Here is a 25,062-nt window from a genome sequence, read left to right on the forward strand (position 1 = left end):
CTTAACAAAGTGGCCCCAATAATGTTCTCACCTTGTAACTCGGCCCAAAAAACAATTGTACAACACTTCCAAGCAATGTTTCATATTCATATTTCTGCCCTCTGTGTGCTAATTAATCTTTGTTTACATTCTCATAGGGGAGAGAAGACTCGGCAAGTATGAGGACACCAGGGACCATGAGGACACCAGGGACCACACCCCTCCCAAAGAAGGGCAACTTCCAAAAAAAGAAACAGAGGAGCAGGAGCAGGAGGAGGAAGAAGGAGAGATCGTGGAGGTTGGCCAAATTGTCACCACAACAGGTGAGTGTCGGAGAACACAGCTTCCGGTAAGCTCATCAATGTATATCACCATATTTGGATTACATGGTGTGTTTGTTTGTTTTTTTTCTAGGTGATGTGGAGGAAGATTCCCGTTTTACCAGTGAAAGTGCCCAGATCTTGATCGGGGAGATAATGGGGTGCAATAGGGATTTGGAAATTGTACAACAAAACATCAATGATGTTAAAAATAAAATGAAGAACACCATTGATGTTTTGGGGAGAGTGTGAAAATGAAAAAACTAGATAGGGTTTTATTTTTGTTTAAAAAAAAAAAAAAAAAAAGGTGTATTTTGCATAATTCCAAATTTGGAAGATGCACAGAGTGTGTAAACATGCGCTATCTCACATCATGGGGGATCAATGTACATGTTTTGTGGAAAGTGTCTGAGATGAAGGGGTTGCAGCCCCAAAGCATGTACATTGATCCCCCATGATGGGAGATAGCACATGTTGACACACTGTGTGCATCTTCCAAATTTGTATTTTTCAGGGGTGACACCCCGTGTGATGAAGGCAATATCAGCCCAGTTTGTACATACTCATGTCTGATATTGTCTTCACTTTTCCAAGTTGAACATTGTAAGTTCCTGTGTTCTGTATTTTACGGTTTGATACATGCCTGTTTACTCAAAAAAAAACAAGTAAAAAATAAATATGATTAAACTGGGTTTTTTGATACCCAAAATATCTTGGTTTGTTGTAAAAACCTTTACTAAATGCACAAATGAATGTGCTTGTATTAAAAAGTTGAATTCTCAACAATGTGTGGCTTCCTTTTTCATTGGGCTTAAAATGTATTTGTAGTGAAATTTTAGTTTGTGCTGAGAAGGAGTGTGATTTACTAAAGGCAACTCCACTTTGCACTCCAAGTGCAGTTTCAGGTGTACTTTTGCAGTGCACTTGTAGTGCATAGTGGATGTGCCTTTAGTAAAAAGCACCCACAGTGAGGTGTAAATTTGGACAATCATGCCATTTTCCTGCCATGGTGCTGAAAATGAGCATGATTTAGATCAGTAATGCACTACACATTAGTTAACAAAAAGAAGGTGTGTGTGTAGCAGACCCACAACATAATAAGATTATCCGAAGAAGAGACTGTCCCCTCATCTCACTCTGAACTTGGGTTTGCACTGTTGCTGAAAAAGGCACAACTTGACGAAAACTGGCAAAGTGGGAGGCCACAGTCTGCCATTCCTGTGGCTTTGAAGGAGACTGTGTAGTGACACAAGAAAAAAAAATAGTAATTTTACAAATCAACATTGCATGCAGATTAGACACACACATTTTTGGACAAAATTAGTATAACATTTTTTAAAATGAGTATTTAAAGCCTAAAGCATAAGGTCCCCTTATGAGAGTCCTACCCCCCCCCCCCCCACCCCCCCACCCCCATCTGATGGGCCCTTGATAAAAAATGAGGGGGGATGTTTAGGAGTGGTAACCCTCTCCATTTAATTGAGAGCTGAATGCCTAAATAATGTGTGATACTTTGTGAAGCCCCTCCTTAGTTACACTATTGGCAGCCCACCGGACAGGTAAGAAGTGTCATAATAACAAAATGGAAGCACATGTTGACATTCTGCTATTACATAGCAAGAAAATTAATTTGTTTAAAAAGTAAAACTAGCATTTGAAAGTATTGAGGCCCTTACACTACATGCTTTGGTGAATTGTTCCATAAATGTGATCATGAAAAAGGTATTTAGAGTGTGTATTGGGTTGGGTCAAGTCATCAGATAGAAGATTGCTATCAGCTGAGGTAACAGTTGGGGAGAGGGGGGTTCCTAATGAGTTTGGCACAACTCCAAAAAACAATAAAAAGGTCACTTTGCATGAATTGAAGCACACACATCACATTTGTAGACATTTTAGGGGGTGTTTAGGGGAAAGCAATAATATGGTGCTGCCAAAAGACATTGTCAAGTGACTAGACTATAGTTTTAGGGGCCAAGAAGAGCATGGTGGGGAAGTTAGTGAGGCAAACCTGCATGAGGACAAAGGGGCAGAGCATATGAATTAGAGCATATTGCAATGATGGTAATTAGGGAATGAGGAAAGAAATGCAAGACATTAGCAATCATGAAATACATAGAATGTGATGTTTAAGGTTAAAAATTAGCATAATATAGTCCTTCAGCAGGAGCTGAATGATGGCAGAACAGGTCTCTGGAATAATGATCCCCAGAGCCTGGGGGGAAATGCCTGTAGAGAACTTGAGGTCCTGAAGGTTCGTCTACGTACTCATCGTACAGCACAAACTGTACGATGAGTACGTAGACTAAACATGTTTGGAAAACGGTCGGGTGGTCAGAACGGACACCAGAAACAACGCTAAACAGCAAGGCCTGAAAGGACGACCTGAATAGCAGAAGCAAGCAGACAATAAAAAATGCCTTTCAAAGCGTACTATAACAAGATAGAGTCCACAATGAGAAGCAAATACTTAATGACTGCACGCACTGATTATCAGATACGCAAAGACAAGCAGAAACTGAAGAGCAGTAGCGATCTGAATCACTAATCTGAAAAGCGCGAATTGTCTTTCACCAAACTTCTACTAAAACACGAGATCAGCAGAAGGAGCCCAAAGGGTGCCGGACGTGGTGCTGAACTTCCTTTTTCTAGTCCCGCCGTACACGGCTTACGTCACCGCGTTCTTGGCAACCGCGAAATCAGACATGGCCCGACCGTGTGTATGCAACAGTTTCGGACACAATCCGTCGGACTAAATCCGACGGGCAAAATCCAACGGATTTGGTTGACAAAATCTCCGACCGTGTGTACGTGGGCTTAGACTGGTTAGAGAAGTAGGGTGATGCCAGGTTACAGAAAGCCCTGAATAAGAAAAAGCAGGAGGCACAATGGGCATGGGCCGGACCGGCACAAATGATCCAGTGGCTGACCAAGCCGCATGACCAAGTCCATCGACTGTCTGAATCGTATCACCAGAAAGTCTTGAATAAGAAAAAACTGAGATTTCAATGAGCATGGGCTGGACTGGCATAACTGATGCAGTGGCCAACTGGGCCGCATCACCAGGTGTAGTGACTATCTGAATCGCATAACTAGAGAGTCCAAAATAAGAAAAAGCAGGAAGTTCAATGGGCATGGGCTGGACTGGCATAATTGATGCAGTGGCCGACTGGGACGCATCGCCAGATGTAGCGACTGTCTGAATCGCATCACCAGGCACAGCAACTGTCTGAATCGCATCACCGGGTGTACCGACTATCTGAATTGCATCGCCAGGCATAATGACTGTCTGAATCGCATCACCAGGTGTAAGGAAAGTCTGAATGACATCACCAGGTGTAGCGACAGTGGAACTTTTGGACAAGTTAGCCTGGCTGTGCGTCCAAGGGAGTTTAGTGACAGGCAAAAGTAGGGGTAATACAGGGGGCTTGACTTCTGAGAATTTAGAGAAAGTTTCCAAACAGGGCTCAAGGCTACGAGACAACGGATAAGCTTGGTTTCTAGGAGTAGAGGGTTCAGGCTGTGGCAATTGGCTGGAGAGGTGACTCTTAGAGAATTCAATAGACTTGTCAGTGTCTTTTGTTAAAACAAAACAGTCATATAAAGGTACATGGTTATGTAAACTGTAGTCACATTTGGAAATGTTGTCATGATCTGAATAGGACTGGAATAAAGATACCTGACTGGTACTGGCACGACAGTTATACATAGACAACTAAAAGAAATAAAGTGCAGCGCTTGGCCACTAAATATGAATGTGGCCTAATAAATATAAAACAACAAAAAAAATAAAAAAATAAACTGTGAAGTCAAATATACAGATATTGTGAAAAAACATTAATATAAATAGTGTGAAAAAACATTAATATAAGGTGCTTTCTGAAACTCAAGTGTCCAATAGAGTCAAAATGTTTCTGAAACTTAAGTGTCCAATAGAATCAAAAACGAACTGTGAATCCAAATGATCATAAATAAATTGATGCAGCAAAATAATATAAATAATGTCCCATGTGAATATGAAGCAGAGGTAGCTTATCTTGTTTGTTCAAAAATAATAATAATAATACTTGACCACGTGGACCCTTCACCTCTATAGATCACTAATAAATGGAGGCTTACCAGATCCCCAGTGACCCCCTGTTAAGGGAGGTCAAACTGCGCAGATTCGATCACAAATCACATAGACGTCTCGATACAGGATGCCAGAAAACGACCCAATCGTTCGGATGTCACATGATCTTCAAATCCGCTCGTATCCTCTCAGCAGGCCTCAAAGCGACGTATCACCATAAAAAAATAAAATGCGCCAAATCGTGTAATATAGTTTTAACAGGATCTAATTCAACCGAATAGTTTAAGCGCTTAAAATGACTCCACCGAGTCACACGAGGATACAGATAACGTTTAAAAACTAACAGATTGCTAGCAAAGTAAAAAAAAACTCATCAACATGAGAAAAAAATGCAAACGCAGATGCACAATGGGTGTGAGCGTGGCTACCCGATACCCGTGGTAGCCACGCTCACACCCATTGTTCATCTGCATTTGCATTTTTTATATTTATTAGGCCACATTCATATTTAGTGGCCAAGAGCTGCACTTTATTTCTTTTGTTTTCGTTGTGCCCAGTATCCTGGTTATAGTGTTCAGCTGCTGACTTATTCGTTTCTACTAAGCGCAGATTTTTTATTTTTATTTTTCTTGTTTTGTTTGTCGATACATAGACAACTGGTCAGTGATTTTAACGCAATTCTGGATGCAGGTCTGGGACCAGGACCCAATCTCCTCTGTAGTCCAGTCTATGTGCGGTTTGTGAAGTTTAAGCTAGGGATACCCCAAGATAAGGGGATAAACAGGAGAAGAGATCAGGTAGAAGCTGATTGTCTCCCTGTGAAATTCCCCAATGGTCAGGGTAAAAGGGAACCGTACACAAGGCCACCAGACCCATGGACAAGGGGGAATTTTCAACGGCTAAGACTGAGAAGGGTCTGTGCACCTTAGTCACCGGAATTTGTAGACTGTGTGCTAGGTCCCTATCAATGAAATTGCTAGCAGCACCAGAATCAATGAAACCGGAGAGACTAAAAGCCCAAGACTGGGGATACCCCTGCAACCATGTAATAATCAGGCTGACCCACTGTGCTTCAGAATCAGAGCAGTGTTGTTTGAGCTTAAAGTATAGCATACAACTATATTTAAAGTTAGAAAACACATGGGGGTTACCAGAAAAATGGTCAGACGGGCTAACTTTAGGGTCTGGCTCCTGTGTTACTGCTGGAGGTGTGTTTACACGCACAGACAGCTCCAGGACATGGTGTGTCCGTTTTCAAAATTCCTTAGCAAATAAATGGGCCTATGCAGAATCCAACTTGACAGAAAATGTTGTTAAAGGCTTGTGATGTCACAAATGTCAAGTCTACCTCAATGCAGGTGGTCAGACACTATAGCTAGCTACTGTGTGCTTCACCTATAGCAGCCCCCTTTCCCTTAAGACAAGCAGGCCTACCATAACTTGGTTGCCCCCAGAACTTATACACAATGCTATAATGCCTGGCCACCACACTAGGGCAGACGCAAACAGAGCAAACAACAGACTACTTGCAGTTTAGCAGACAGATAGCGTGGTTTTAAGACAGTCCAGGTAATAAGGTAGGCTGAGTTCAGTGAATAGTCCAATATCCAGTCTGGGTCATACACAGGGAAATCCAACAGCAAAGCAAGGCAGACAAACAGGAGGCTTGATAGGGAACAATGCAGGTAACTGTCTCTATCACAAGCCAGGGATAAAGTGTTCGGTTTGCTTATATCAGGTGACTGGTCACCCCCTACTGGCCTCACCACCTACTGCCCCCAGCACCTACTGCCCCATCACCTACTGTCCTCCCCAATTACTGCCCCTACCACCTACCGCTCCTACCACCTACTGTCCTCACCACCCACTGCCCCCAGCACCTACTGCCCACACCACCTACTGCCCCCACTACCTACTGCGCTCACCACCTACTGCCCCCAGCACCTACTGCTCATACCACCTACTGCCCCAGCACCTACTGTCCCCACCACCTACTAACCTCACCACCAACTGCCGCCTTCACGTACTGCCCTCAACACCTACTCCCCCACCACCTACTGCCCTCACTACACACTGCCCCCAGCACCTACTGGCCCAGCACCTACTGCCTCCAGCACCTACTGTACCCACCACCTACTGCCCTCAACCCACACTGCCCCAGCACCTACTGCCCCACCACCTACTGCCCTCACCACCTACTGCCTTCACTACATACTGCCTCCAGCACCTACTGCCCTCACTACATACTGCCCCCAGCACATACTGCCCCCACTACATACTGCCCCACTGCATACTGCCCACACCACAAACTGCCCTCACCAAATACTGCCTCCACCACATACTGCTCCCAGCACATACTGCCCCCACAACATACTGCCCTCACCACATACTGCTCTCCCTACATACTGTCCCCACCACATACTGCCCCACCACATACTGCTCTCACCACATACTGCCCCCACCACATACTGCCTTCACTAACGTAGCTAACATTGGAAAGGAAGTGAGAAAGTATCCCTGCACAGGCTGCACCTGCTGATATGCGGGGGGGTGGGGGGGGGGCGTAAGTATCTGGTTTTCAAAAAAAGTCTAGCACTGCCCCAGCCAGTAATGTCCTTAGTCTGCTTGTCCTCAGCAAACTATTTGCAGACTTTCTTGTGCATTATCTTTAGAAGAGGCTTCCTTCTAGGACGACAGCCATGCAGACCAATTTGATGCAGTGTGCGGTGTATGGTCTGAGCAATGACAGGCTGACTCCCCACCCCTTCAACCTCTGCAGCAATGCTGGCAACACTCATAGGTCTAGTTCCCACAGACAACCTATGGATTTGAAACTGAGCACATGCACTCAACTTCTTTGGTTGACTATGGCGAGGCCTGTTCTCAGTGGCACCTGTCCTGTTAAACCGCTGTATGGTCTTGGCCACCACGCTGCAGTTCACTTTCAGGGCCTTGGCAATCTTCTTTATGTAGAGCAATACTCTTTTTTTCAGATCCTCAGAGATTTCTTTGCCATGAGGTGCCATGTTGAACTTCCAGTGACCAGTATGAGAGCGTGAGAGCGATAACATCAAATTTAACACACCTGCTCCCCAATTCACACCTGAGACCTTGTAACACTAATGAGTCACATGACACCAGGGGGAGGCAAAATGATTAATTGGGCCCAATTTTGACATTTTCACTTAGGGGTGTACTCACTTTTGTTGCAGCGGTTTAGACATTAATGGCTGTGTGTTGAGTTATTTTGAGGGGGACAGCAAATTTACACTGTTATACAAGCTGTACACTCACTACTTTACATTGTAGCAAAGTGTCATTTCTTCAGTGTTGTCACCTGAAAAGATATAATAAAATATTTACAAAAATGTGAGGGGTATTCTCACTTTTGTGAGATACTGTGTATGTGTGTGTGTATTTTTCGGGCTAGGAAATGTGAAATATTGCATATCATTTCCATTATATGTAACCACAAAATGTGGCAAATATTTTATACACAATGTATTCACTATTTAAACAGTGCAATGGTACACTCAGTATCACATACACCTTACCTGCTTTTTCTTTTTTCTAAATATGTTTTTTCCATGTGATTGCTCTTTTTATAAGCCTCATACTCTGCTCAACTGTGCACGATAACATGAAATCAGTACATTTCAGTTAATCACTTTGTAGATACAACTCTCCATTGATTGGTTATAAAATAAGTAGTGTTCCCGTGAAGCACAACGTATCTCTGGTACTTGTCTACAGCACTTAATCCACAAAAGGAACTACAAAATACACTTACATAATTAGAGAAGTCTATTTCAATTTAACAAATACTAAAATTTTCCATAAAGTTTTTCAAACGGCAAAATGTTTATGTAAGTTTAGGAATAACCTAACCATTTAATGATAAGAGGCCATGTGGTTCTAAAAAAAAAAAAAAAAAAGTAAAAATGTTTAACTATATGGCTTATAAATAAATTAACTAACAGCTGTTCTTTTTCTTACTGTTTTTTGTGTAAACACAATTTATTTTATGTACTGTATACATTTCCTATTTGACACCTTTTTTTAACACTTGAAAATCATTTGAAACCCTTTTTTCCAATTTTAACCACTTGCTTACTGGGCACTTTTAAACCCCTTGCTGACAATTTTCAGGTTTTAGCGCCTGTCACATTTTGAGCACTGATGGGCACTGTTGTGACTGCACTGATATTTAGGACACTGATAATCAGTGCCCTGATTATCAGTGTAGAGGTCCCTTTTACACAAGCCGGTTATCAACTCTCTTCTCCCCTCCTTGCGCTGTCAGCATGGGGAAAGAAAAAACAATAACCGGCATGTGTTTACATTGTGATCAGATGTCATTGGAGACAGCTGATCATAGGTAGAGGGCTGCTATGATTGACCCTTTACCCCTATCTGTGATCAACGCTGCCCGCATGCCGCTATATGATGGCCTCCCAGCAAAATAAGCCCATGCTGTAGCCGTCTTTCGGCTATAGTGCGGGCGGGAAGTGGTTAACATATTTTTAAATATTTACATTGTAATAGATTGTTCTTTTCTTCTCAATGGATCAGTTTCCCTGATTCAGTAAATCTCGGGCCCTGTCTACAAAGGACAAGTGTTTAGATTCTGCATCTCTCTTTAGGTTAGAATCACTTTTTAATAAAATGTTTTCATAAATGTCTTCATGACAGACTTCTTTATCGCTAACAATGGTAAGTACAGTGCACAGAATGGTGTGCATTTGTACACCTTCCCCCAATTAGCTACAAAAATTGAGAATTTAAAATGAGCCTGTAAATATAGGCTATATAAACCAAAAGAACTCCCCGCTGATGTAAAGAATGAATAAACACACTAATGCCACGTACACAAGACCGTTTTTTCCATCAGAATAAACTCTGATGGTTTTTCCGACGGAGTTCCGCTGAAACGGACTTGCCTACACATGATCAAAACAAAGTCCAATCGTTTAGAACGCGGTGATGTACAACACGTACGACGGGACTAGAAAAAGGAAGTTAAATAGCCAGTAGCCAATAACCGCCCTTGCGTAGCTTTTGATCCGTCAGAACAGCATATGGACGAACGGTTTTCCCGATAGGAATTGATTCCGTCGTAAAGATTTAAAACATGTTCTATTTCTAGGTCCATCAGAATTTTCGGGAAAAAAAGTCTGCAAAGCCCACACATCGGAATATTCAATGAAAATGATTCCATCAAACTTTTTCTGCCAGAAAGTCCAACTGTGTGTACAGGGCATAAGTTTACTAAGGAAACAAGAAAAAAAGAGGGACAGCTGCTCGCACTGATACCCACAAACAGATATCTACAACTACTGTAAACACGTATGTAAAGCGCTATCCTTTTAACCACTTCAGCACCGTATGATTTACCCCCATTCCTGACCAGGCCATTGTGATACGGCACTGCATTATTTAAATGACAGTTGCACGGTCGTGCAACACTGTACCTAAATAAAATGTTTGTCTCTTTTTCCCACAAATAGAGCTTTCTTTTTGTGGTATTTGATCACCTCTGTGTTTTTTAATTTTTGCCATATAAACAAAAAATTATAAAATTGAAATATTATTTTGAAAAAAACTATATTTTTTACTTTCTGCTATAAAACATCACACAATATAAAATGTAAAAAAAATCTAATTTCTTTATCAATTTAGGCCAAAATGTATTCTGCTACATATCTTTGGTAAAAAAATCCCAATAAGTGTATATTGATTGGTTTGTGCAAAAATTATAGTGTCTGCAAACTATGGGATATATTTATGGAATTTATATTAATTTATTTTTGTTTTACTAGTAATGGCGGTGATTAGGGATGAGCTTCGTGTTCGAGTCGAACATACGTTCGACTCGAACATCGGCTGTTCGCCCGTTCGGTGAATTCCGAACGTTATGGGCCGTTCGTGCCAAATTCGTGTGGCGCTCACGGCCCACAATGCACTGCGTCATCGCAGTGCATTGCTGGCTCATGATTGGCCAAGCATGCACTGTGACCCCGCATGCTTGGCCAATCACAGCGCCAGCAGCGAGGAGAGCCATGATTGGCCACAGGCAGAATGCCTGTGGCCAATCATAGCTCAGGCTGTGTAGTACACGCCCCACACTATATAAGGCCGCCAGCGCGGCGGCCTTGTGTAGTGTGTTGGCGTCTGAAGCAGTTAGTGGGTGTTCTGTGTACATTCAACACAGTACACACCGATCGTTATCGGCCGATTTTCGATCTTGCTCTTCTGTAGTGGTTGTTGTCTGCTTGCCCTGACCCCAGTATACACCGCTATATTCACCTCACCTATATAGCTAGTGATCTATCTTTTATAATAGAGCTTGCAGTCAGTAGTGTTAGGAGCTTGTGCGTGCTGTCTGCGTGCTCTGTACCCAGTACACACCGCTATATCTACCGTAATTGCTCTCCTCTATTTGAGCCCACTTGCCATCTGCAGGAGTTATTGGAAGTTGTGTGTGCCTCCAGCACAGCACAGTATACATCTGTATATACCCCTTTATCTCTGGTGTTCTATAACAAAGGCATCTGCAGGAGTTAGTGGGTTTTTTGTGCCTCCAGCACAATATACACCTGTATCTTCCCTTTATTGCTGTTCTCTAATAGAGCCATCTGCAGGGCTTAGTGGGTGTTGTGTGACTGAATTACAGTATACCCCTTTATCTCTGGTGTTCTATAATAAGGGCATCTGCAGGAGTTAGTGGGTGTTGTGTGACTCCAGCACAATAAACACCTGTATCTACCATTTATTGCTGATCTCTAATAGAGCCATCTGCAGGGCTTAGTGGGTGTTGTGTGACTCCATTACAGTATACCCCTTTATCTCTGGTGTTCTATAATAAAGGCATCTGCAGGAGTTAGTGGGTGTTGTGTGCCTCCAGCACAATATACACTACCCAACTGCTGTTTTACCCAACTCCCTTCAGGCCATTACCATGTCTGGAAGGCCAGCAAGGAGAGGCAGACAGGCGCGAGCCGATAAAAGAGGGCAAGCAGGCTCTGTGTCTAGAGACAACAGTGCTGGTCGTGGACGCAGTGCATTGTCATCAGCACGTGGCCATGGGACACGCTTGTCCTTCTTTTCGGCAGCTGGACATGTTGAACCGCAACATGCCAACGACTTGGTAGAGTGGATGACCAAGCCCTCTTCATCCTCCTCATCCTCTCTCACCCAGCCTCAGGGTACTAGCAAAGCAGCTGCCAACGCATCGTCTTCCCTCCTCTCAATGTCATCATCAGTGACTCCTTCCCTAGACCCACCACATCCTCCCGAGGAGTCTCCTGAACTCTTTGAGCTCAGTGTTGGGTACATGCTCCAGGAGGATGCCCAGTGTTTTGTAGGCTCTGATGATGACACTCAGCTAGAGGAAGGCAGTAGCGTGAGCGCAGAGAGAGGGGATGCTCAAGAAGGACAGCAATCTGGCAGTCATGTTCCACAAGCTGCAGCATACTGCCAGGTTTGCTACAGCGATGAAGAGGGAGGGGATGATGAGGGCACTGACTCCACGTGGGTGCCTGTTAGGAGAGAGGAGGAGGAGGAGGAGGAGGAGGCACATGTCCAACGAGGCAGGATGCCCTCCGGGGGCCAGCTTAGGGGCAGCACACCGACTGAATCACACCGCAGAGCTCCGCCTGTGCAGGGCGCTGCCTCTGCGCGTTATTCTAAAAGTTCTTTGGTGTGGGCCTTTTTTGAGACGAGTGCATCAGATCGCACCGCTGCTATTTGCAACATATGTCTCAAGCGTATCTCGCGTGGCCAAAACATCAGCCGCTTGGGCACCACATGCTTGACCAGACATATGTTGACCTGCCATGCAGCTCGTTGGCAAGCGTACCTCAAAGACCCACACCAAAGAACAAAGCGGACCTCTCCTTGCTCCTCATCAGCTGGGATCTCCAACCCCACTAGACCTTCAGTCCTCTCTGAAACCTGCTCTGAGAGGAATGAAGGTGTAGAATTAGGTGTGTCACAGCCAAGTGCTTCCGGGCACTCTGCTAGCAGTACACCCACGTCCGATTATAGCAGGCAAATGTCCCTGCCCCAGCTGCTGGACCAGCAAAAGAAGTTCACTCCCAGCCATCCACATGCCCAGCGGTTGAATGCTAGCTTGGCTAAATTGCTAGCACTTCAACTGCTGCCTTTTCAGTTGGTAGACTCGGCCCCCTTCCGTGAGTTTGTACAATGTGCGGTTCCTCAGTGGCAGGTCCCCAAACGCCACTTTTTCTCACGGAAGGCGATTCCGGCTCTCTACCGGCATGTGGAAGGCAATGTCCACTGTTCAACAATGGCATGTAATTACAATTCTTGATATAATCGTTCACAGCAGGGCGCTCCAGCGCCCACCAAGAGTCACTTTGAGGGCTTACAATGTTGTGGCAAAACCAACACCTTGTTCCGCCATTTCTGCAGAGCATATAGGGCAGGCCCCTACTTTCAAACATCCAACTTACAAACATCTCCTACTTGCAAACGGAAGGAGACAACAGCAAGTGAGATGAAAAAAGATGTACGACAAAACAAATTATGCAGGGGTGATAACCCTTCCCTATGTTTTCCAAAAAGCTTAAAAATCGTTTTTTTGACTGGAGCTACACTTTAAAAATGTACCAGTTGAAAATTACAAACAGATTCAACTTAACACAACAAACCTACACAGTCCCTGTCTTGTTTGCACCGCCTGTATACTGCTGTTCTGAGTATATAGGGCCTGGGGGCCACACGCATTTCCTTTTTTTTAATATGGGTACGGGGTTCCCCTTAATATGCCGGAGTTCCGCCTGGGAAAAATAAATAAAAGTCAGCAGCTAGAAATACGGACACGCGATTTTGGCACCCGAAGCTGATCTTCGGATCACCTCACGGGTGCTTTCTGCTGTCATTCCTGGTAAGGGAAGCAGGAAGGGAAGACTTTTGGCTTCACTCGTGGTTCTCTACTGCGCATGCGAGAGTCGCACTCCGCATTCTGAATGTCTTCTGGGACTTGTGTGTCTCTCTCCAAGAAGACAGCAGGGGGGAAGGAGGAGGGGCCGGACATGGCGTAGTTTTCCGCAGAAAGGACAGCAATCTATGCCCGGAAGTGGGAGCAAATACCTGGACCTGACAGGTATCTGCTCGCCCCTCCCCCCCTGAAAGGTGCCAAATGTGACACCGGAGGGGGGGAGGAATCTGATAAGTGGAAGTTACATTTCTGAGTGGAACTCCGATTTAAAACATGTTATACCACTAATAAAAAAAAATTGCAAGATAAGAATTATGTTTACATTTTGTGAATTTTCAATCTTTACCCAATAACTACATAACATAATGTGGTAATAAAAAAGTTTTAACTGACCCTTGGATTGGATTAACCCTTTTGTAAGAATAGGCTTGTATTTAGCAGTAGACATAAAACATAGCCGAGCACTGGAACGAGTGTGGCGTAAAAAAACAACTCCCAGCATGCATTCACCCAATATAAATCTGCCTTCTTAAAATAAAATTCCTCCGTCCATGTTGCCAAACAAACCTACTTTGTCACCCTCATTAATAATCTGTCCTCCAGTCCTCATTGTCTCTTCTCTACTTTTACTCTCTACTTTCTCCACCATTATCAATTATCTCCACCCAGTAACTCGCTCACTGCTCACGAGATTGCCAATCACTTTAGGCTGGGTTCACACTGCAGCGGTTTATGACAACGGATGTGATTCGCACCGCACTGCAGTGCAAATCACATCCGATCTCTGTGCGATGCGAGTTCAGCCATACAGATAGTATGGCTGAATTTGCATCGCACACGGCCCAAACTCGCGCAGGACCCTTTTTTTGGTCCGCAGCAGAATCGGATCGCATGGGTGTTCACACCATGCGATCCGATTCCTGTCCGAGTTTGCACTGCGATATGCAAACTGATCTGGGGGTGTCATTAACGTTTCACTGACACTCCCAGCAGTTCGCATAGGGCAGTGTGAACTGCCGCCGGGAGGTATGCAAGGTATGCAAGGAGGTATGCAATGCGGGAACCTGCCGCGGATTCGCGGCGTTCCCGCATCGCTGCAATGTGAACCCAGCCTTAAAAACAAGATTGATGCAATTTGTGGGGACATCTCCACTACACAGACATCTAACCCACTTAACATACCCTGTACTAATCCACTCTCAACACTCTCCGTTTTTTTGACCTTGCTACTACAGAAGAGGTCTCTAAAGTTTTCTCAGAAGCTCGCCTTACCACCAGGTGGATCCTGTTCCCTCACATCTACTACAGTCACCCTCTTCTTCTATCTTATGCCCCCTCAATCACATCTTTAATCTCTCCCTCTCTACTGGCACCTTCCCATCCCCTCTAAAATATGCCCTGATCACCCCCATACATAAAAAGCCCTCACTGAATCCCACCAGCCTGAACAACTTAAGACCCATCTCCTTGCTCCCGTTCCATCAAAACTTTTAGAATGCTTAGTCTACAAACGTCTTAGCTCCTACCTCACTGACAACAACCTTCTTGACCCCTTGCTACACTCCACTGAACTCCACTTGCTACACTTGCTACACTCCAATGAAACTGCCCTACTGAAACTCACTAATGACCTACTAACAGTTAAAACCATTGGCCACTACTCCATACTCATAGTACTCGACCTCTCTGCAGCCTTTGATACTGTTGATCATCCCCTCCTCCTCAAAAAACTCCACTCTCTTGGCCTTCAAAACTCTGCTCTCTCCAGGCTCTCCTCCTACCTATCACAGTGCTCCTTCAGTGTGATCTATAACTCTGTTACCTCCTTCCTCTTTCTGTAGGGGTACCCCAAAGTTCTGTACTCTGACCCTTTCTCTTCTCCATTTACACCTCCTCCCTTGGTCTCTTAATAATCTCCCATGGCTTCCAGTACCACCTCTATGCTGATGACACAAATCTATCTCTCTACTCCTCACCTTACTCCTTCAGTCTCCTCTCGCATTACTAATTTACTAACTGACATATCAACATGGACGTCACACCACTTCCTCAAACTCAATCTTTCTCAAACTTTTTCCTCCAGCCCTTGCCCCACCCCCTGACTTCTCCATCAAGATCAATAATACAATCACCAGTCCCTCCCTCATGCCAAGGTACTAGGTGTAATTCCAGACTCTGACCTGCCTTTTCAGCCCCATATCCAATCACTGTCCAAATCGTCCAGACTTCCCCTCCGAAACATCTCTAAAATATGCCCCTTTCTAACCGTTGAGACCACTAAGCAACTTATTCACTCCCTTGTTATCTCTTGCCTTGACTAGTCTAACTCCCTCCTCATTGGCCTACCTCTCTGCAAGCTATCAGTCTATCGTGAATGCTGCTGCCAGACTCATCCACCTTACCAACCGTTCAGTGTCCGCCACTCCTCTTTGCCAATCCCTCCACTGGCTTCCCATTGCTCATCGAATAAAATTCAAACACTAACAATAGCGTACAAAAGCCATTCACAATTTTGCCCTGAGCTACATCACCAATCTTATCTAGAAATATCACCCAAACCGCCCTCTCCGCTCCTCCCAAGACATTCTGCTCTCTAGGACTTCTTCAGAGCCTCTTACATCCTCTGGAACTCACTACCCCATTCTATCAAGCTAACTACTACTAATGTCCACTTTTAGGCGATCCCATATCTTCAGGGTGGCCTATCCTGCCTTGTAAGCACGCAGGAGCAGTGCTCCTCTTATCCTCTTGTTTTGAATTGTACTCTTGGTGTAGTGTCTCCCTACATTGTAAAGCACTGCGCAAACTGTTGGGGCTATAGAAATCCTGTATAATAATAATAATATTAATATCAGTAGATAACACTGAGGTTTTGAAGGAAAGGGGTTGATTTACTAAAACTTGAAACTGAAAAATCTCATGCAGCTGTGCATGCTAGCCAATCAGCTTCTAATTTCAGCTTGTTCAATTAGGCCCATTTCACACTGGCGGAGTTTGCCAGTGGGTCCGCCTGCTCAGCAAGGGGTCTGTCCACTGATCCCTGCTGATGCAGAGCAGGCACGGACACAGCCCGCTATCGTCTAAGGGTTGTCAGATGGGAAAGGACTGCCTGTCCGCTTCCATCCGACTGTCACCTGATACAATCCACCAGACGCATTGGATCGGATGTCCATTGACATCTTCCGCACCATAGAGAGCAATAGATGGTCCGATTGGGTCCACCTGAAAAACTGACAGGCAGACCCGATTGATCCTTTTGGTGTGAAAGGGGCCTTGAGCTTTGACAAAAAACCTGGAAGCTTATTTTGCACTCCCCACTTGTAGTGAATCCACCCCATATTGTCCCTGGTTCACAAACTGCAAGGGAACTATCAATAAAGCCCTAACACTTTTCTGGCAGTAAGGCCTTTTAAAATGGCCTTGCCCAATTTTTGTAAAAACCCTTCTGCCCATTTTGGTAGCTTTACCAACACGTGTGGCAGATTGAAAGATAGGGCGAACGCAATAGTGACCCCCCATCTATGGGACCTGGGACTGACTCAAATGGGTAGGTTTAATTTAAATTATTTGCTTCATTACTTACCTGTGATGTGACCTTTTTTTTCAAATCTTCTGGAAAGTTCTGTAGCCTGTCAGGTGACCCAACGGACCTTTAAGTTTAACTACATCCATACAAGGCCTATTCTGGCACTCCTCTCCTACATGTAAAAATCATAATTTTTTTGCTAGAAAATTACTCAGAACCCCCAAACATTATATATATTTTTTATCAGAAACTTTTTACGTCACACGGTATTTGCGCAGAAATTTTTCAAATGCTTTTTTGTTTAAAAAAAAAAAACTGTTTCTTGATTTAAAAAAAAGAAAACAGTAAAGTTAGCCCATTTATTTTGTATAATGTGAAAGATTATGTTACGCCAAATAAGTAGATACCTAGCATGTCACGCTTTAAAATTGCGCACACTCGTGGAATGGCGCCAAACTTTGGTACTTAAAAATCTCCATAGGCGACGCTTTAAAATTTTTTACAAGTTACCAGTTTAGAGTTACAGAAGAGGTCTTGGGCTAGAATTGTGGCATGGTGATACCTCACATGTGTGATTTGAACATTGTTTACATATGTGGGAGGGACTTACATATGCGTCTGCTTCTGTCCGTGAGCACGCGGGGACAGGGGCGCTTTCATTTTTTTTTTTTACTATTCTTCATTTTACCTTTATTTTAATTTTTTTACACTTTCTCTATATTTTTTTGTATCACTTTTATTGCAAGGAATGTAAACATCACTTGTAATAGGAATAGTGCGTGACAGCCAGGTCCTCTTTATGGAAAGATCTGGGGTCTATAAGAACCCAGATCTCTCTTCCAGGCTGGAAAGACTGAGATAAAATAATGAACTGTCTTGTCCTTTCCAGCCGAGTCCCTGGCATTGTTTACATCCACCGACCTGGACGTAACATCATAACATCGCACCCGGGCCTCCGAGGATCATAGAGATGACTGAGGACCATCTGATCACCAGAAATCTCTATGAACAACTTCTGGTGGTGACCCATTCATTCTCCAGCTCTTCAATTGCACAGGCAAGCCTGGAGAAGCATCAGAGGGCAGCGGGAGGGGGGGATGTCCACTCCCACCGCCTGTAAGAATAATCAAGTGGCTGAACTGCCCCTATGATTTTTCTTACAGTGCACAGAATCACCGGACAAAAAGGATATCTGAATGATGCCTGTAGCTACAGGCATCATTCAGATATCCCCACTCAAAGTCCGTGGGCTGGAAATGGTTAAAGAAGAAATTAGAGACACGTCAGATCAAAGGAAGGAACTGAAGAAGAAACATCACAGGGCATGGCACTGTCTAGAAAGTTGCTATTGCCCAAAGCACTGGGAGGCGGAGCAGGGCAGTGACCTGAGATGCAGGGCTTTGGTTGTCTCTGTGGGTTGGAGCAGAAAGCGTCAGGATATCATGTGTAACCCTGGCCAGGAGTGCCCACATAGAGCTGGCCCTGCAAGGCAGCATAGCTACCCCAAAAAATGAAAATGCAGGACAAAGAAAATTAAGTTGATGAGTTTGCAGAAATGACAGCCTGCACAGAAAAAGAAGATAGCAAGGAAGAAAGAAAACGATGAGTGAAGCTATATTCATTTATTTGAATAGCAGGTTTAATCACACATTAAAATTGACCCTGAAGGAAAACGGATGTATTTCCAATATGCATAACGGCACCCTATATAAATTAGGCCAATTAATTTTCATTTATTTTCACAACAAAAACGTTACTGTATTTTTACATTTGAATAAGAAATGATAGAAACATAGATAAGGTATGTTTATGGAAATGTTAAGCCGCGTACACACGGGCGGATTGTATGGCCTACTTAGTCCGCCATACAATCCGACGGACAGTCCGTCCTACTTTCGAATGAACGGACTTGACCACACACGGATGCACAAACAGTCCGTCGAAAGCTTGTGCGATGACGTGTACAGCACGTACGACGGGACTAGAAATAGGAAGTCCAATACACAGCAATGCAACCTTTCGCCGTGTAAATCCTTTCTGAGCATGCGCCATTCTTAGTCCGTCGAACTAGCCTACTGACGAGCGGATTGTCCGCTGAAACCAAAGTATGACGGACAATATTTAAAAAAATCCGAAATACTTAGTATGCCAGACTGCACGCTAAAAAAGTCATCTGAAGCCCACACACGAGCGGACTGTCCGCTGAAATGTGTTTCGACGGACTAAGTAGGCCATACAGTCCGCCCGTGTGTACGCGGCTTTAGGGGTTTTTACAATTAAAAAGACAGAACAGGTCCATAAAAGAAAAATCACAGAAACATATCATGAGGCAAGATTTGCATGACGCAATGTAAGGCAAGCCATTCACCTTGCTTGGTGGATCTTCAGCTGCCTCCTACTAGAAAGACACATAATTGACAGAATAACAGTGCTGCACTCTATCCGGTTCATTTAAACATTTCTTTTGTCTCCTAGTACCTGTGCTTCATGATGGCAAACAAGAAAAAGCTAAAGAGAAAAATAGGTGTTACAGTATGGCTCAAACACATTTCACAAGTCTTCCAAACATTATTTCTATGTATCAGTAATTACCTGGATTTAAAAAATGTGTAAAATATTGTATGCTAAAAGAGTGCAGAAACCATTACCCATAAGTATTAGAGTCTGTGTGTTTTTTGGAATTTCAAACCTGCTTTTCTCCCCAAACAAGTCAATGACAAAGGAAAATCAGCTTGAGGTAGGTCAGAAGGAGAACAGATGCAGGTTAGAAGCACATATAGAGACCTGTATTATGGGGGTGATCTAAAGTGTCACACACAAAAGGGACCTTCAATACCCCAGGATCACACAACTACATCTCCAGTAATGTCACGTACCTCATCCAATGCAAAAGATGTAACAAAGGATCTTACATTGGCAAAACAGGACAGAAGAACAAGAATGAATTTGCACAGACACACGATCAAGGAACATAAAGAAGATGAGCTCTGCACATATGTGGGACATCATTTCTCACAACCAGACCACACTATGAAAAACCTCAATGTCTTAGTTATGAACCACTTCAGCTCCAGAAGGATTTACCCCCTTAATGACCAGACCATTTTTTGCAATACTGCAATACGACAGTGCATCGATTTAACTGACAATTGCACAGGCATGCAACGCTGTACCCAAATAAAATTGATGTATTTTTTTCCTCTACAAATAGGGCTTTCTTTTGGTGGTATTAGATTACCACTGCGGTTCTTATTTTGTGCGCTATAATCACTTCCGGACTGCCCACCGTGGATTTATGTCGATATTTTGACATTAAATACCGTGTTATGGCAGCACATACCTGCCATAACCCCGGTAATTTCTATAACGGCAGGTGGTCCACTTTAAGATAAAAGTGGTCTCCGCTGCGAAGTCGCCGCAAGATAAATTTATCGGTAGAGGGAGAGGTATCAGATCCATCAGTAGCGGCGGAGAAAATCCGATCCTTACCCCTGATAGGCAGGAAGTCGAGTGGGGGAATGATGGCCTCTACTCAGCTCTATGTCATTGGATGGCGGGAGCGATGTCAAGCAACACTTCCTTCCAATGACCTTAAAAGGCACAATTTTTTTATTGAAAAAAAAAGTACTTTTTTTATTGCTTTTAAGTGTAAATATGAGATCTGAGGTCTTTTTTAACCCCAGATCTCACATTAAAGAGGTCCTGTCATGCCTTTTTTCTATTACAAGGGATGTTTACATTCTTTGTAATAGGAATAAAAAAAGTGATCCAAAATTTCAATTTACTGGGTGTAACAATATATCTCACAATATAAAAAAATGGGCTAACTTTACTGTTTTTTTATTTTTTAAATTAAAAAAAGTGTATTTTTTCCAATAAAAATTGCGTTTGTAAGACCACTGCGCAAATACAGTGTGACATAAATTATTGCAATAACCGCTATTTTATTTTCCAGGGTGTCTGAAAATATATATAAAAAAATAGGGTGTAAAAAATAGGCTTGGTCCTTAAAATTAACAAAAAAAGACTGACAATTTTGAAAATAAAACAATATTTTTTACTTTCTGCTCTAATACATATCCAAATAAAAATATAAAAAAAAATTTTTTTTCATCAGTTTAGGCCAATATGCATTCTGCAAAAAAAAAAAAAAAAAAGCGCAATAATCGTATATTGATTGGTTTGCGCAAAAGTTATAGCATCTGCAAAATAGGGGAACGATTTAGGGATTTATTTTTACTAGTAATGGCGGGGATAAATGATTTTTAGCAGGACTGTGACATTCAAGCGGACAAATCTGACCCTAAATTACACTTTTTGGGGACCAGTGACACCAAAACAGTGATCATTGCTATAAAAATGCATTGATCACTGTATAAATGGCACTGACAGGGAAGGGGTTGACACTAGGAGGCAATCAAGGGGTTAAGTGTTCCCTAGGGAGGAGTTTCTAACTGTCAGGGGGACAGACTGACTGGGAGTCGAGAGAGATCGCTGTTCCTGATCACTAGGAACAGCTGGATCTCTCTCTCCTTCCCTGTCAGAACCAGGACCTGCCGTGTTTAAATAGGGAGATCCCCGTTCTGCCTCTCTTCACTGCGATCGCGGGTGGCTGGCGGACATCGAGTCCGCCGGACCCGCCAACAAGCTCCTGCGGCACATGCGCTCCTGCAGTACCACCCACAGCCGAGCCGCCTTGTCGCAGTATATATGTGGAAGGCCTATGGCAAGTGGTTAAAGGGAATTTCAAAACTATTCAGGAAAGGAAAACTGAACTAAGAAGGATAGTTCTATGTCACACAAAAGATAATGGCCTATTGTTTGTTTTTTTTTACTCATTATCCAACAGTTTTACAGCCCCCTCTATGACTGTCATCTCGCCCCCTCCCAGTCTATAGCTCTCCCTCTGTCTTATCCCACTTACTATCCTAGTTTTATTGCCATTGCTGTGTACATTTGTTTGTGTGTGTGTGTGTTTTATTTTTCCTTTCCCTCAGAGATAGTCTTTAACATTCTGCTAAAATCTTGTGCTTAGTTCTGCTTAGACCTGAAAAATTGCATGTTAGTGAAAATAAAAAAGTATCATTGGCAGTACTCAATTTTTTTCCAGTTCAGTGCACTTTCAAACTGGGGTGGGGTGGGGGCGTCAGCGGTAAAGCGCCGATATTTTTACCAGTGCTTCACCATCATTTTAGCAGCACTTTTTCGCCCGCTAGTGGGGTGCTTTTAACCCCGCTAGCGGCCGAAAAGGGGTTAAAAGCTCCCGCTTCGGCAGCGCTGGTCATTGGTTTCAATGGCAGGGGCGGTTTAGGAGCATTGTATTCACTGCTCATGCAACGCCCCAAAGATGCTGCTCCAGTGTGAAAGCACTCAGGCTTTCACACTGGGGTGACAGGGGAGGTGTTTTTCAGGCGCTTTGCCGGTGCTATTTTTAGCCTTAAAGCCAGTCGGGTGGAAAATAAAAAGTGGGCATGGCGCTGCTTTAAAAGCGTTAGTTATTATGTTGTAAAAAAACTCTTTTATTGGTGCTGAAGTGAATCTAATTAATTGATCATGTGTTAATAAAGATTAACATATGTGCAAAAACTCTTTAGGTGATTGTGTATAGCTCTATAAACACACCTCAATAAAGAGTGTCCAGAGAAAGGGACTATTGCCTATAACTACAAATTGGTGCTTAAAATACTGCAATTCATACATGTGCAAAAGTATCCTTTAATGTAACAAATATAACATTTAATATATTAGCAATTAATAAAAACGCAAGACTCATGCCCCATAGTTGGATTAGTCCTTAGTGCAGGAGGTGCATTGTGTAAACATCACCAGCCAGTGCCCCTGTGCTTGTGATAGTGTTTAGCTTCCTGGCTCCCTAGGAATTGTACCTTGTTTGTCCATGCCTGCCAACCTGTCTTGGATTCCCTTGTTGCTGCCCTCTGCCTTGACCTTGGGTTACTCTTTCAGATTGACCCTAGTCTGATTTTGGATTGTTTACTGAATTTTGCATGTCTGCTACCTGCCTCAGCCTCAAAATATTTACCGGATTACGCTTGCCTGCTTCCTTCCCTGACCTTGGAACCTTTCTCAGGATTATGCAACCTGCCTGAGCGTTCCCACAGGTAGAATATCACCTTAATGGAGGTAAGGCCTTTCCTTTTAAGAAATTCTCGTTTTTCTGTGCAGGTAGAAATTATATGGCCGACGGGGCAGAGAAGCTAAGAAGGAAGGAGAGGCATATCATTCATGCATCTGGGGTCTATTTTTCAGCCAGTGTGTGCTGTGAATGCTGTCTATCCCCTGGTGGGGAGAGCTTTTTGTTGAGTGTGGTGAAAGAAGGGGAGCACGTGTGGAAACAAAGGCACAACGCACGATTTTGTGAGAAATATACACCGTTGATGAAGCACTTCATCCTGCACTATTTTCCACCAATTAAGTAACTAATTATGGACTCATTATACTGCTAAGTTTATAACAGCCTATTACCTTCAATTCAGTTTCAACAATTGTTACTTTTTTTATTTAAACACGTATCTATTTTAGAATTTACCAATATTTTTGTGTTTATATTTATTGCTAATATATTTATATGTTATATTTGTTTTATTATATTTTTAGAGGCTACTTTTGCACATGTCCAAATTGCAGTATTGGATTTAAGCACCAATTGGTAGTTATAAGCACTAGTCACATTCTTTGGACACTCAGTACTTTATTGAGGTGCATTTATAGAACTTTACACAATCACCTAAAGAGTTTTCACATATCTTAATTTTTATGAACACATGATCAATTAATTGGATTTACTTCAGCACCAATACTAGAGTTTTTTCACAACATAATAACAACTTACCTTTACAAAGCAGTGTCACACCCACTTTTTACTTTCCATTTAAAGCGGGAGTAAACCCGCTGAAGTTTTTTGGTTTTATTTTGACCTGCAAAGGAAAAGGCATAATGAGCTAGTATGCACCGCATACTAGCTCATTAAGAAATACTTACCTTAGAACGAGGCCCCGACATCTGACCCGATCCACGCGGAGGGAGCTGACATGTTCCCTCAGCGTGTCTTCCGGGTATCGCGGCTCTGGTGCTGTGAGTGGCCGGAGCCGCGATATCGTCACTCCGGCGCATGCGCGCAGGAGATTTCTTTCTGGTGGGGTCTAGCGTCTGCCGGACTTTCAGCCGAGAATCCCCTGTGCGCATGCGCCGCTGCAATCAGCGGCACATTGCGAGGGTAATATCTCCTAAACTGTACAGGTTTAGGAGATTTTTTTTACCTACAGGTAAGCCTTATTATAGGCTTACCTGTAGGTTAAACTTATAAAAATGACTATACAACCGCTTTAACTGTGACTCTACCCTGGTAGGCGTTCAAGTGGAGGCAGCAGCTTTTTGTACGTTTGTATTGTTATTCAACCATAGCGCGGAACCATTTTTCTGCTAGGTCCTTTTATTATTATTTTTATATTCTGTTTTTTAAGGACCTTAAAGGCTTTATTTGGTACAATATATTAATAAATCCCTTACTTAGATTTATTATTATTGGCTCACAAATGGACAAAAATGTGATTTAAAAAAATATTATTTTTTAAAATTGTATTATTTATTTTAAAACCACTATTTTGTTATATTTAAGGCAGAAGTTCAGTCATTTTTTCATCTTTCCATTAAATCCTCTGCCCTTGTTGTTTTAACTTTGGATAGTAAAACATTTTTTTTTCTGCCATTAACCACTTGACCACTGAGCACTTAAACACCCTTAATAACCAGACCAATTTTCAGCTTTCGGTGCTCTCACATTTTGAATGACAATTAGTCAGTCATGCAACACTGGACCTATATGAAATTTTTGTCCTTTTTTTCACACAAATAGAGCTTTCTTTTGGTGGTATTTAATCACCGCTCGGTTTTTTATTTTTTGTGCTATAAAAGAAAAAATACTGAAAATTCTGTAAAAAAATGAATTTTTCTTTGTTTCTGTTATAAAATTTAGCAGATTAGTAATTTTTTCTTCATAAATTTTGGCCAAAATGTATACTACTGCATATCTTTGGTAAAAATAAGTACAAATTGGTGGATATTATTTGGTCTTTGTGAAAGTTATAGAGTCCACAAGCTATGGTGCCAATATCTGAAAATTGATCACACCTGAAGTACTGACGGCCTATTTCAATTCTTGAGACCCTAACATGCCAGAAAAGTACAA

The sequence above is a fragment of the Lithobates pipiens genome, unplaced genomic scaffold, assembly GCF_037356315.1.
Source record: "Lithobates pipiens isolate NorthernLeopardFrog02 unplaced genomic scaffold, aLitPip1_a1.2 Scaffold_13, whole genome shotgun sequence".
Taxonomy (NCBI): Eukaryota; Metazoa; Chordata; class Amphibia; order Anura; family Ranidae; genus Lithobates; species Lithobates pipiens.